Source organism: Alosa alosa, chromosome 13, assembly GCF_017589495.1.
Source record: "Alosa alosa isolate M-15738 ecotype Scorff River chromosome 13, AALO_Geno_1.1, whole genome shotgun sequence".
Taxonomy (NCBI): domain Eukaryota; kingdom Metazoa; phylum Chordata; class Actinopteri; order Clupeiformes; family Clupeidae; genus Alosa; species Alosa alosa.
The window spans coordinates 31,777,408-31,790,975 of NC_063201.1; positions in this window are offsets into that span (position 1 = coordinate 31,777,408).

A 13,568-nucleotide genomic window follows, 5' to 3' on the forward strand; every position below is an offset into this window, starting at 1 on the left:
AGTCGCTACCCGATGTGAGTCACGCATGCTCAGATTGATAGGTTTTACGGCATAACGCCAAGGGATCCGACTGAAATCCATAAAATAATTCACTTTTCTGTTTAAAAAACATTTTAGCTATCTAAGATTGTTTAATTGCTAACGTTAGCAAACGCCATTCAAGTGACAGCCTTTGTTGTGCTTGATTGCTTACTTAGCCTAGCAGCTACTTGCTTACTTGCCAGCAGTGAACAAACTTCATTATGTAGGTAAATTTTTATTGATATTACAGAAGTCTCTCGCTAGCAGGCTACTTCAGCCTCTAATCTAGAACTGACATTAGAGATCATGCCGTGAAAATGTGATGCCTTACGCTAAATAATACAGTAGGCTAATGTCATTATTCTGTGGCTAACACCACTGGTAGTCGCAAAGTAGCAAAGTGACGCATGCGCGACTCACATCGGGGAGTGACAAGCGGATTGAGAGGCGCAAACATTCAACAATTTCAGTGTTCGATTATTGCAAGGGGAGGGGGAAATCCCCCTTTATGCAGACCACAGTAAATCCTCGCTGCACTAATGTCAATGGAGATTTGTGGAATTTTACCAATAAATTGGTCATTATGTCTTTCTGGATTTGTTGAGGGTTTTTTGGAAAATTTTGTCATAATCTGTAAGTGTTTGGGATCAGTTCAAGCCTAAAAGTGTAATTTTTTAGCGTTCGGATTTGTAATAAAATAACTTAATATCAGACCATGCTGCTGCCATTTACTGTCTGGTTGTTAGCATGCTAGCTAGCCTCTTAGCTAAGGTAACATTTTAAACGTAACATTACTGACATTAGTTAAAGTGGATAGTTTATACTCAAGTGAATTTGCAACAGTATATTAAGTTTAAGGGAAGTCCTTCCTCCTTTCCTCTACTAGTCACTTGTTAGCGCATAGCTGTCCTATTACCATAGCTACTCCCATCCACTTGTATAGCATTTTAAGCTAGCGTTAACTAGCTAGCTAGCTCGGTTCACATGACTAATTAAATTATTCATATCATGTCCTAAAGAATGATTCATTGGTATCATACACGATTATATACAATAATACTGTGAACACAATTATGTTATTTGTTCTTATTGCTTATTAAGAGAGAAAGTTTATTTAGTGACGTAGGGTGACACTCCCACTTATGCAGACCGGAACTGTCTCGTTTTTGTGGGTAATGAAGTACTTTTCCAAGAGATCGCGAATAAAAGGCATTTATCTCAAAACAAGGTTAGTGCCCCATGAACTCTTGGAGTCTATATGAGCATATACAATCGCTTAGTACAGCCGTAGCTGGTTTTAAGTCTACCACGTGCAGTTAAGTTTTTATGGCTTATACCGCAATTGTCAATGGAGAAATTGCATTGAATTTTTACTTCCGGCATGGGCTGTGGGCGGGACTGTGCAGCTCTATGGAACAAAGTGGCACTAGTTCCGGACTCCTAAAAGGGCGTGGTCAGTGACGACGTTGAAGCCGTTAAGCCATGAATTCGTGCCCGCGGAAAAAAAAAGACAAGTGGTCAGTGACGACGTTAAAGTCCGTTGAAGCCATTGAAGCCAGCAGAGAACCATGTGTGTCCGCGAGAAAACGTGAGTTGATGAAGCAGTTGGTTGTCGAGGAAAGTAACAGTTTATATCACAAACTAATGTTGAAAATGATGTATGTGAAGGTTATACTTGTATCAGTTTTAGTTAGAAAATGTATAAGCGTATTACACAGCTAGTTCAACTGTTTCGCCATTAAAAATAGCATCTGGAGTAGCCTAGTATTAGATTAGCAAATCTTCGGTTAAATCTATCTGTGGTAAATTAGCTAGATATTAACGTTGAATAAGCATGGTTTAATCACGCAGATCCATATCATACGAGTGCAAGATCAAAGATACGGTTTAAAGAAAAGCGAAGATCCGCAAACCGGAGAGCTCCCATTAAAGTTTTTTTTTTCCCATTAGCACTAACTTAGTGGTCTAACGTTAACGTATAAAGAAAATAGATTATCATTAGGCTGTTGATTAATTTCACATTGTTGTTTAATGTTATTTTCCTTAATGTAATCCTACCATGCTATTATTATATTATTGATTGAATGGACAATATTGTTTATTATTGCTATTTTCCCTCATTTTCATTGTTTATTTCAATATGCTATTGACTGAATTAACATTGTTTATTATTACTATTGTCCTTATTATAGTCTGACCAACATCTCATTCTGTTCCCTGTTTAATTTAAGTATTTTATTGTTTTGTATGTATGTCGCTTTTGACAAAAGCATAACCATAACCACAAATATATGTTCATGTTCAATTTGATGCCAGCAACATGATTCAAAAGACAATTTAAAGAGATTTGCAGATTATTACATTCTATTTTCATTCACATTTTACACAATGTCCCGACTTGTTCTGTTTTGGGGTTGTATATTAGACCTTAATGTAAAACCACCTTACTTTCACTGCTTCCTTGATTGTTTCTGTTTCTATTTCTTCTAGGTGTTCTTCCACTCGGACATTCACTTCATCTGCCTCTTCATACTCATTTTGTTACAGATCCTGATGCTGTTACTATAGCTGGGAAGGAATATGTGACAGATCTGGAAGATGCCAGCAAGGGATGCTCACTCAACTGTGGCTGTGTGGTTGCCTGTATGTGCAACCATAAGTGCCACTGAGCTGGACTTTGCTGTACCACATTGTGCAAGTGTGAGGGAGGCTGTAATTAGAAAGTCTATGGTTTAAGAATGAATTGTTTTTGTTTTTTTGTGTTATTTGACTAAAATATAATATTGATCCTTAACATGGTGAAAAGCCTAATATACTCTAACTTTTCACTGTGGCATAGTTCTGAATTTGTGTTTATTTAAGGCCTCAACAATGGTCCTTTTGGTCACAACATGTGATTTTTGACACTATAGTGATAATGACCTGTCCAATCAACAAAGAAAGGCATACCTTGGAGGTAAAATATGGGTCTAGGGACCTGAGTATTTCAATGTGACTTTTTCAGATATTGACAGTTTATGAGCTAAATATGGCTATAATACTACATGGAAATGGACTTAAAATAAGCAGAACATATCAAAATTGGATCCCTTGTATCAAACAAAGTAGAGATTATACAACAATTTAAGACTAAAGGAAGCTGAGATATAACCTTTTTTCTTTTTGGCGGGGGCCATTTTGGATTTTATGGATAACTGCCACTAGGGGGGCCACCCAACTTGTATGCATGGATTTTTGAAAACCTTAGGCCTATACCTAACACCCTGCCAAAAATCAAAAACTTGTCCAGAAGTGCCCAATTTTCATGAATTGCATCCTAGCTACTAGACACTTCAACCTTTCGACACCTAAAAGATGAAGACGGCCTGCACTTCAGCTGCTGCTATTTTGTGCTGTCCAACTATACATATGGGCAATACCTACCAGTATTTTCAAATCTTTCCAAGACACGGCGTCTACCATGACTCGATGGAGGCGGGTTAGGGCAGTTAATCAGGGTTGGCACAGCATTGTCAGTTAGACGCTTTCTTTGTTGCTGCAAAATACATTATCATCAGAAAGAACATTTCCTTCATGATGTATTGTTATGGTTATTTAGGTGAACTGTGATGTAGTTGACAACCTGAAAATCAAATAAGACTGTACCATTTGGTAAATCATGTCCGGTTCAAAATGAATCTCGCAGACTCCATAACCGCCTTTTCTGAGAGTGGCTTGGGGCAGATGAATAGAGAGGGAAAGTAATCTCATCACCATCTAGTGGTTGCGTTCCTAGAGTTTAGCGGAGTGGATGGGATTTTTTTTTAGGAAAAATATATCTCGGTGCACATTGGGCTATGGTTTGTCAACAAAAACGTTGTCTAGAGTATGCACCAATAATTGACAAACAAACACTACCTACCCTGTTTTTCGTGCTAAACGTCACTGAAGCCTAGTTGATTGAAGGATGACATCTTACTAGCAACAGTGTCGATGTCTGAGACCTGGGCGATGTTTGAGCATCTTGCAATGTTAATAACAAGTGCACCTTCCTGTGTAGACTACAGTAAGGAGCCTAACTTGTGAAAGTTATGTGTGTTTTATGGGGAAATGTTTTGGATATCATACAAATGATGGTCATATGAAGGACAGATATACACACGAGGCATTTAATCAATGATATAGCAGCTTGGCTTTTTATGCAAGATTGCCTTTTATGTAGGTACATTGTAAAAAGCAATCTTACATAAAAAGCCAAGCTGGTATATCATTGATTAAACATTTCCCCATAAAACACACATAACTTTCACAAGTTAGGCTCCTTACTGTAGTATCGGGACGCTGCAGAGTGAAATCCACATTATATATGCCCTATAAAAGGTTAGTGTCAAAGTAACAAGTAAACAAGACAAGTAACAAGTAAATATATATATATGTGTGTGTGTACACCCGGAGCCACCAGGTCCTTGCTGCCAGGAGAGATGAGACCCAGCAGCTAGCTAGCAACATCATCTTCGTTTCCACAAGGTTGTTGGACTTCAAACATCAAACCCCAGTCTCTCAGTTGTCCTCTCAAAAACAGACTTCCTGGCTTGGGTTGTGTCAGAGACTCATGAAAAAACAAAAGGTACCGCGTCTTGTTTAACTCTGGTTTGTTAAAACCACTAGGTGTTTTGTACAGGTTACTGCTATGGAAATGCATACTAGAAACGACTGTGCTATTAGAGACGTTAAACAGTGGGCCTTCCTCTCTCCTGATGGCTTGAATTCATTTTCTTCTACGGTCCACATTGCGGGGGAAATTATTAAAGCTCAAATATGGTTGTTTTTATCTGCTGTTGGTACACAGAGGTACATAATACCGCCTTGTGCAAAGCATCTGCGCTATAGAGTGTCCCAGTGACTTCCGTTTTACTTCCGCTACAAGGGACCTATCTTTCAAAAAAATATGAACGGGAGTTAATGGAGAGATAACAATTATTTTTTTTGTGCCACGAATTTTACATATGATGTGTGTGAATTTAAAAGATAATTTTTCATGTCAAGAAAGTACTGTTGTTCGATAGACTTCAAAAGTTATGTTGGTTTTGTGCGAATCCGGCTCAGTGGACTACATCTCGCGTCTCGACGATGTGCACGTCACCAACGTAATTAACGATAAGATTAGCTGTTATGCTAGTTAACAGTTGCATCTTGCTGCCTGCAATATCACTTAACAGTATCTAATGTACAGTCTATGGACAAATACAACTTACCTGATGTGTTTAATCCTCTGACTCATGGTATTTTCATCGGCAAGGAAAGCCCAATTAAGACCTGTTGCTGGTATGCTTGTACAATCTGGTGTGGCTGTGAATGAGCTAACGTCACTAGCGCGACTGATGGGTTTGTAGTCGTGGGAATTACGATCTTTCACAATGTTGTAATTCAATAGTTACGAAACAAACTGCAAATGTCTTTACATGAAAAATTCTCTTTAAAATTGACAAACATCATATGGGTAATTCAAGGCACAAGTCAACCGGGACCAGAAAATAATTTCTTTTTCGCCATAGACTGGCGTTCAAATTTTTTTGAAAGATAGGTCCCATGGAGGCAAATGGAAGTGGCGTCACTGGGACACTCTATTGCCATTCACCGTGAATGGTGTTCCGCATGACCGGAAGTAGCGATCTGTCTTAACGTAGCAAAATGGAAGAGACACCATTTTTAGATGAGATAGGCTTGAAGCAAAGATTCTATAGTTAACTAAGATGAATCATAAGACGATTCACCAATGGAACGAAATCATAGACTGTATATATAGAACTGGACAGTGTGGTTGCATTCAGCAGTGTTCTATGGAATTGAAGCCGTCGAGGCGACGCCATCTTGGAAAATTTGCAACCAATTTGAAGTGCGCTAAAGGCAGAAGTTGAAGCATCGCGAGTGAAGAGGAGTCGTGGTCAGGCACGCCCACTCAGCGAGTTAAACACGCCCCTTGTCGATAGAAACCCGCCCCCTTGTCCTTTCCACAACACAGGTCGATAATGAGGTCGACTCGGCGCCGAAGGCTAGCTGGCTGGATGAATTTAGCGGCTGTGAGTTAGCTAAACAGCACAAACAACAGTCTTCGGTTTGTTCTTTGCTGGTAAGTGTTGTGTATCAATTGAAACATTTTTTTTGTCTATTGTTGTTCTTAAATACGTCTAAGAGAGCTTATTATGTTGATTACAGACTGTGAGAAATTAGTATGGTGAATACTAATCAGCTAACAACAGAAATACGGACAGCGAATTACATGCTAACGTTAGCAGCTACATTAACGTTACTGTAAACTGTAGGCTAAGTTAGTCATTGAGGTGAAGATTAGCAAACAGCTCCCGTAAGAGTTGATGCATGTTTAGTCGGTTTTATTAGTTTTTGCTGTTTTCAAATATCTCAATCTGAATGTATGCCATCTCAACATGGAGTAACCATTGACTGTACATGGAGATTACACAGTCAGTACAGTTTATGATGTGATAAAGCAACGTAAGTTAACGTTATATGAAGCATGGACCTCATCAACTTGTCATATTAATGTAACTACTAGCCAGTTTGCCAACGTTGCATTTTTTCTAACGTTAACAACAAAGACACCTCCGTTAGAGCTACATCTGTGACGGTAGGTCGGTAGTTGTAGACTGCATAAGTGAATGATCGATAAATGCAACGCCTGCATTAAAGGGGTGGTTCAGGATTTTGGACATAGGACCTCATTTCCAAGTAAGCAAGTGTGATATTTATCAGTGGAGACCGTTTTCAACACGTTTCATCCAGTCGTTCTAATTGCAGAGTTCGCAGGTGCTAGGCTAGCGCAAGTCAACGTTATGTGCTAGCCTGCCACTAAAAACAGTCTTACCCAAGGCAAATAAATTATAACGCCAGACTATCGATGTAAATGTCTGTATTGATAGTTTTATTTCTAACATTATTCTATCCTTGCATTTCAACGATCGCATTACATTTTGAGGGACTAGTGTCTTAGCAGCGGGCGAATTATACTTGCTCCAGTTAGTAGTACCGCGCCAAAAGTAAAACAGTAAAGCGCACTCCAATGGGGATACCTAGTAGTAGCCTTGGTAATATCAGTCCGCCGCTGAGATGCAAAATGACTACTACCAACTTCAGGGAACAAAGTATAAGTATTGCAACGCGATGCGAGGGTAGTTGTATTTCTTACACTATTCTATCAACACAGACATTTACATTGATTATCTGGAATTTGCCTCGAGTGTCCTTTGGAGTAGGTAAGACTGTTTTTAGTGGCATACCGTTGACTTGCGCTAGCCTAGCACCTGCGAACTCTGCAATTAGAACGACTGGATGAAACGTGTTGAAAACGGTCTCCACTGATAAATATCACACTTGCTTACTTGGAAATGAGGTCCTATGTCCAAAATCCTGAACCACCCCTTTAAACACTACGCCAAGAACCAGTCACAAATTCCCAGGGATATCGGTGAATATTAAGAAAGTAACACCTCAATTTGTCATCTAACGTCCATGATCAGTCATACTGATAAAGTTATTTTTCAAGCTGACGCAAGTTGATAATTCACATATTTAAATATAGAATTTAATATTAAAATCGCTTGTTTAAACGTGTAGTTAACATTAGGTAGGCAGTGACATTTATTGCACACATATATTTAATTAATTGGTATTACTAGTGGTGTTGAGTGCCTCATTATATGCTTTGTAATATTGTAAAATTGTCTGACTAACTTTATTGTAACTTTCCTTTTTGCAGATAAGGTATGGGTGATGGCTGAATGTACTGGAGGTGGCGGCAAGGAGGTCTCCATTAGTCTGCAAGGGAATGCCTACGTGAAGTGGTTTGGCTGGGGTGGTCTGAGGTGGCATGTCCTCCCCCTTTCTCTAAGTTCCCAGACATTCATCTCCCTGACACCACCCACTGTCACTGGATCAACCTGAAGCCCCTTATACATGGGACAGGGCACAGCACCACTACGAAACACATGACTTTCAATAACTTGCGTGGCACCAAGATAGGTCTGCCGCTGCTCTGAACCTTCTGTTAATAAGAATTCCGGTGTGAACCTTCTGTTAATTAAGAATTCCGGTGTGATATTGACCTAAAGTGTATTGAAACATGATACCGAGTGTGAACGTATGTCTCAGCCCATCTCGGCTTGTCCCCTGCACTCCAAAATCTGGCACTAGTTAGCCGATGCTACCAACAGCTTTTTTTCAATAGTGGTGCTTCGCATCGGGCCTAGCCATGCAAATAAATCACTGTTTTACACCCATTTACGAGGCTCAATGTATCTCCACACTTCATTGGTAGACTTCCGAGGGCCCTGACATTTAAAAAATCGAGACATTGAGAACTTTGAAAAAGCACTGGTAGTTTACTTACAAGGCGATTTATACAGACAGTATCTTCATCTAAGTTTAGCGTTTGCAGCCATCTTGAATTTAGTCACGATAAGTCGAAAGCAACGAGTAAGAATGAACAGGTATGATAAGGGATCAGATTCCAAAATAATTCAGTGGAAATGCATGGATTCCAGTTGCTGCTACTGGAAGAAAGCACCACTACTGAAAAAACTGTTGGTAGCATCGGGCTAACTAAGCCAGATTTTGGAGTGCAGGGGACAAGTCGAGATGGGCTATGAGACATGTATGCTCACACCGGTATCATGTTTCAATACACTTTAGGTCAATATCACACCGGAATTCTCCTTTAACTTAACATCATTCATACTTGAGGCTGTACACATCACTTTGTTTCTATTTTCTTTATTGATGCCACCCAAACTTAAACTTTCTGTATGCCCCTGAACTCACACAAATTGTAAATTGCAATGCGCCATTTAACCAGTGGTGTAGTCAAAGTCAGCTTTATTGTCAATTTCTTCACATGTTCCAGACATACAAAGAGATCGAAATTACGTTTCTCACTATCCCACGGTGAAGACAAGACATATTTTACCAATTTAAGTCCACAGACAAACATAACATTCAAGTAAACAAAAAAAGTAAGTAAATAAGAGGGCACATATAATAATGAAAAAATAAGAGCAGCAAAATTTGGTTGAAATTGTGCATAGACAGTCAATAAAATACTAGTGCAAAGTCAGGCCAATAAAAAGGCCTGGGTAGTTCTATTTGACCTAAGTAAGAAAGAAAGTGGCATAGTGGTGCAAGTTATGTAAGAGCAGCAGAAGTGTTGTGTTTTCAGGACAACAACAACAAGTTGTAAAGTGTGCAAGTGGAGAGGTGCAGTGCAGGCCCATTGTGGGTCCAATGTCCAGGATGTTATGTAGCTGAGGGGTGGAGGGGGAGAGGAGGGAGAGAGTTCAGCATCCTTACAGCTTGGTGTATGAAGCTGTTGGTGAGTCTGGTAGTCTTGGGGCGCTAGGCTTCTGTACCTCTTCCCAGAGGGCAGTAGATCAAACAGATTGTGAGCGGGTGACTTGCATCACTCACAATTTTGGTCGCCTCATGGGTGAGGTGGGTGGTGTAAATGTCCTTCAGGGAGGGGAGAAGCACCAATAATCCTTCCAGCTGTGTTCACTGTGCTGCAGGGCTTTCCTGTTGTATTCAGTGCAGCTTCCGCCCCACACAGCGATACAGCTGGAGAGGATGCTCTCAATGGTGCCTCGGTAGAATGTGGTCATGATGGCTGGTGGAGCACTTGCTCGCCTGAGTTTCCGCAGGAAGTACAGGCGCGCCTGAGCTCTCTTCGCCAGTGATGCAGTGTTGGTGGTCCAGGAGAGGTCTTCACTGATGTGCCCCCCAGGAATTTGGTGCTGCTCGCTCTCTCCACCACAGCACCGGCCGATGGTCAGTGGCAGGTGTTGGGTGTGACCTCTCCGAAGTCAACAACAATCTCTTTGGTCTTGCTGACGCTCAGCAGGAGGTTGTTGTCCCTGCACCACGTGGTCAGATGGTCGACCTCCAACCTGTATTGAGTCTCGCCGCCCTTGGTGATGAGACCCACCAGAGTTGTGTTGTCAGCAAATTTCACTATGTGATTGTTGCTGTAGGTTGCAGTGCAGTCATCGTCAGCAGGGTGAAGAGCAGCGGACTGAGCACGCAGTCCTTGGGGGCCCCTGTGCTCAGTGTGATGCTGCTTGAGGTATTGTTGCCAACACGTACTACTTGGGGCCTCTGACAGAGGAAGTCCAGTAGCCAGTTGCAGAGGTAGGTACTGAGTCCCAGTTTGTCAAGTTTGCAGATGAGTTGTTGTGGTATTATGGTGTTGAATGCAGAACTGAAGTCTATAAACAGCAATCTCACATATGAGTCTCTTTTTTCCAGGTGGGTGAGGGCTGGGTGGAGGGCAGAGCAGATTGCATCCTCTGTAGACCGCTTGGCTCGGAATGCAAACTGGAAGGGGTCCAGGGTGGGGGGGAGAATGGATTTGATATGTGACATGACAAGCCGCTCAAAGCACTTCATGATGATGGGTGTCAGTGCCACAGGGCGGTAGTCATTGAAGCAGGATGGAGCAGTTTTATTCGGCACAGGTATGATGGTAGTCAGCTGTAGTGGTGGGTATACTGTGAGCAATCCTTGCCTATTTTAAATGGGTATACTGAGATGGTGATGCTTTTTAAGTGGGTTTACTGTGTATCAGATAGACTATACCACTGCATTTAACTGCCTTGGTATTTAACAGTAGCCTACACACAGATGTAGAAGTTAGAAGAACATTAATATCAGAATAATTATTGGTTGATACTAAATCAATTTTGAATGTTTTTATTTATTTTGTTTGAAGTATCATTCAGAATGCCGCCTGGTCTTCAATCAGCCTAAGAGGACACATGTAACCCCTCTCCTAGTTACTCTCCGTTGGCTTCCTATAGTAGCCAGAATTAAATTTAAATCTCTCACTTTGGCCTATAGGACACCGACTGGATCTGCTTCTTGTTATTTTGATTCAACGATCAAGATGTACATCCCCAACCGCCCACTGCAGTCTTCTGTTGAGCGTCTGTTATGTCGACCAGTCTTAAACGCTAGGTCAAATTCAAGACTCTTTCCCTCAGTGGTTCCATGTTGGTGGAATGAGTTGCCCAGTGCTCTTCATTCCTGTAATAGTTTTTGCACTTAGTTCATTAAGCGCTTCTTAAGTGTTATGGTTTGTATAGTACTGTGTTATTTTCATTAGCCTGTTGATTAATTTGACATTGTTTTTTTATTGATATTCTCCTTAATGTAGTGTTACCATGTTATTGTTGGCATTGTTATTTATTATTGCCCCCCCCCCCCCTCATTTTTTTATTGTTTATTTCATTAGGCTATTGATACAAGGATACAAGGAAGTTTATTGTCACATGCATATAGTTACTGGAAGTAAGAAATGCAGTAAAATTTTGTCTGGTGTCAGCCTATTTGTGCAAAGTGGGGGGGGGGGTAAAAAGTGCAGTAGAAGAGGGGTTTAGTAGATTAAGTGGCAAGGGCTGCAAAAGAAAGGTGGGGAGGATTGGAATTGGGGGGGCACCAACAAGGAGCACCCAAGATCCCTGTTAAATGTAAGTATTATATTGTTGTATATGGCTTTGGACAAAAGTGTAACCTAGCCATCATAATGTGGTATTTTCTTCTGCACTTGAAGCAAAAAATAAAAATATGTTTCTTTAAATGTAGTACCACTTTAAACACATGACTCACTGAACAGCAAAGTAGCTTCCTGATTATGTGTACAATGTCTACAGAGTATCCTGATGTAGTAGGTCTATGTTCTCATATTTTTACAGCTGACATGAAGGCTGCAATATTACATTTTTGATTTATAATGGAGCACCCTCTCTGGTGAAAGACTAGTACTAGCAACCCTGTGGTAGAGTCATACGATTACAGACATATTGAGAGAGCCTATGATGAGTTCTCACATTTTCAATTTAGACATATTGAAATGGGGTACGTCTACGGGAGGATTTACACATCACTGGCAAGTTAGACCTGATCAAATCATACCAATGCAAAATGTTTCTCCAGCAGTGCAATCACCGGTAAGGTAACAACGATACCTTAACTCAGCATTTTCAGATACCGCTGTTATGAGCATACTAAGCAAATTGTCCATTTGTAACTTTGAATCCCTCCTCACGTTAAGCTATGGTCCAATATGTGTTCACTAAAAAACAAGTAACGTTATTTGTCTGGCTTATTAATAAATGGTCATACCAGAAAATGTAGACGGGCTCTGGTCATACCGAGGTTGTCGACCTAGCAGGCTAGGTGACGTTTATTGCCATTCGTGCAGAACTAAGCAAGAGTTAACGTTAATGAAACTTAACATCGCCTTCTCCCAGTGACTTAAGTGTATTCAAATGAAGTTGCAACGGTGGTGGCGGCAATCACTGGTTACATTAAACCATTTGAAACAAGTAGGACTGTAAATGATCGTGACTATGGCTAACGCACTTTCGGATCAATATAGCCCTTTTTTTACTTTACCTATCAACTGGCTAATGCTAGCATGATTTAGCATGCTATAAGCTAATATACTTAGCATCTACGAAAGAACAGCACATTTTTTCACTAAGAATCTGTCACAACTTACAACGATGTCTCTTACAAACAATCACACATGACTATCAATATGTATTTAATCAGACTGTGATAAGATATAGCCTAATGATAATAACAGCAACACGTATTTAGGTTAGATTATGTGTCGATATCAGGTGTCGTTAAAATAAGGTAGCGACAAAGCGTCGAGTCTGCTGCCAGCCAGCTGTCAATCATAGGTGTAAACACGCCCTTTTAGATTTGTTAAAATAACATTTAAAAAAAAACAATTTCAGCGAAAAAGAAAAAATAGTGTGTATTGAAGCATCTTGAAAACTATTTTTTCGAATAAAAAGTTGTAGATGCAAAAATAGTTTTAGGTGAGAAAAGTGACACGGAAAGTTGGCTACTTGCCCATTGAAATACATTGAGATGGGCGGAGTTACGCTTTGTACTGCAACCAGCCACCATGGGGCTCTGGACTAGCGCTCGCAGAAGGCACACTGTCCAGTTCTATATATACAGTCTATGAACGAAATGGCACTAGTTCCGGACTCCTAATTAGGCGTGTCTCTGAATAAGCAATAATAACATATACATATAATTTTGTATACTATTTTACAGTCATTGTTTGTGTGTGATGCCAATGAAACACTCTTTCGGACACGGAATGAATAATTTCATTTTGCCCCGTTAACCGAGCTAGCTAGCTAGCTAACGTTAGCAGAGTAAACGGAAAGTGAATGGGAATGTTAAGCTAAGAACTTTGGTTAAACTTATATATTGTTGCTAACAAACCTGAAGTAACATATGTTCAGCAACTTTGTGGTAGTCTGCTAGTTCTAGCAAAAAATATGTTTGGTTAGTTTATCAACCATCTCTGAGTTTAGAGCCTCTGAGAACAGGTGGCTGTGCACCAGAACTTTGAGGAGACAGTGACAGATCACGAACAAAGCTATTTTTGTCTTTATTTGTTTCGTTGGAAAATACAATTTCAATGTCGGAATGTTAGGGAGACACGTGGCTTTCTAGAAAATGGGTTCAAAACTTACATC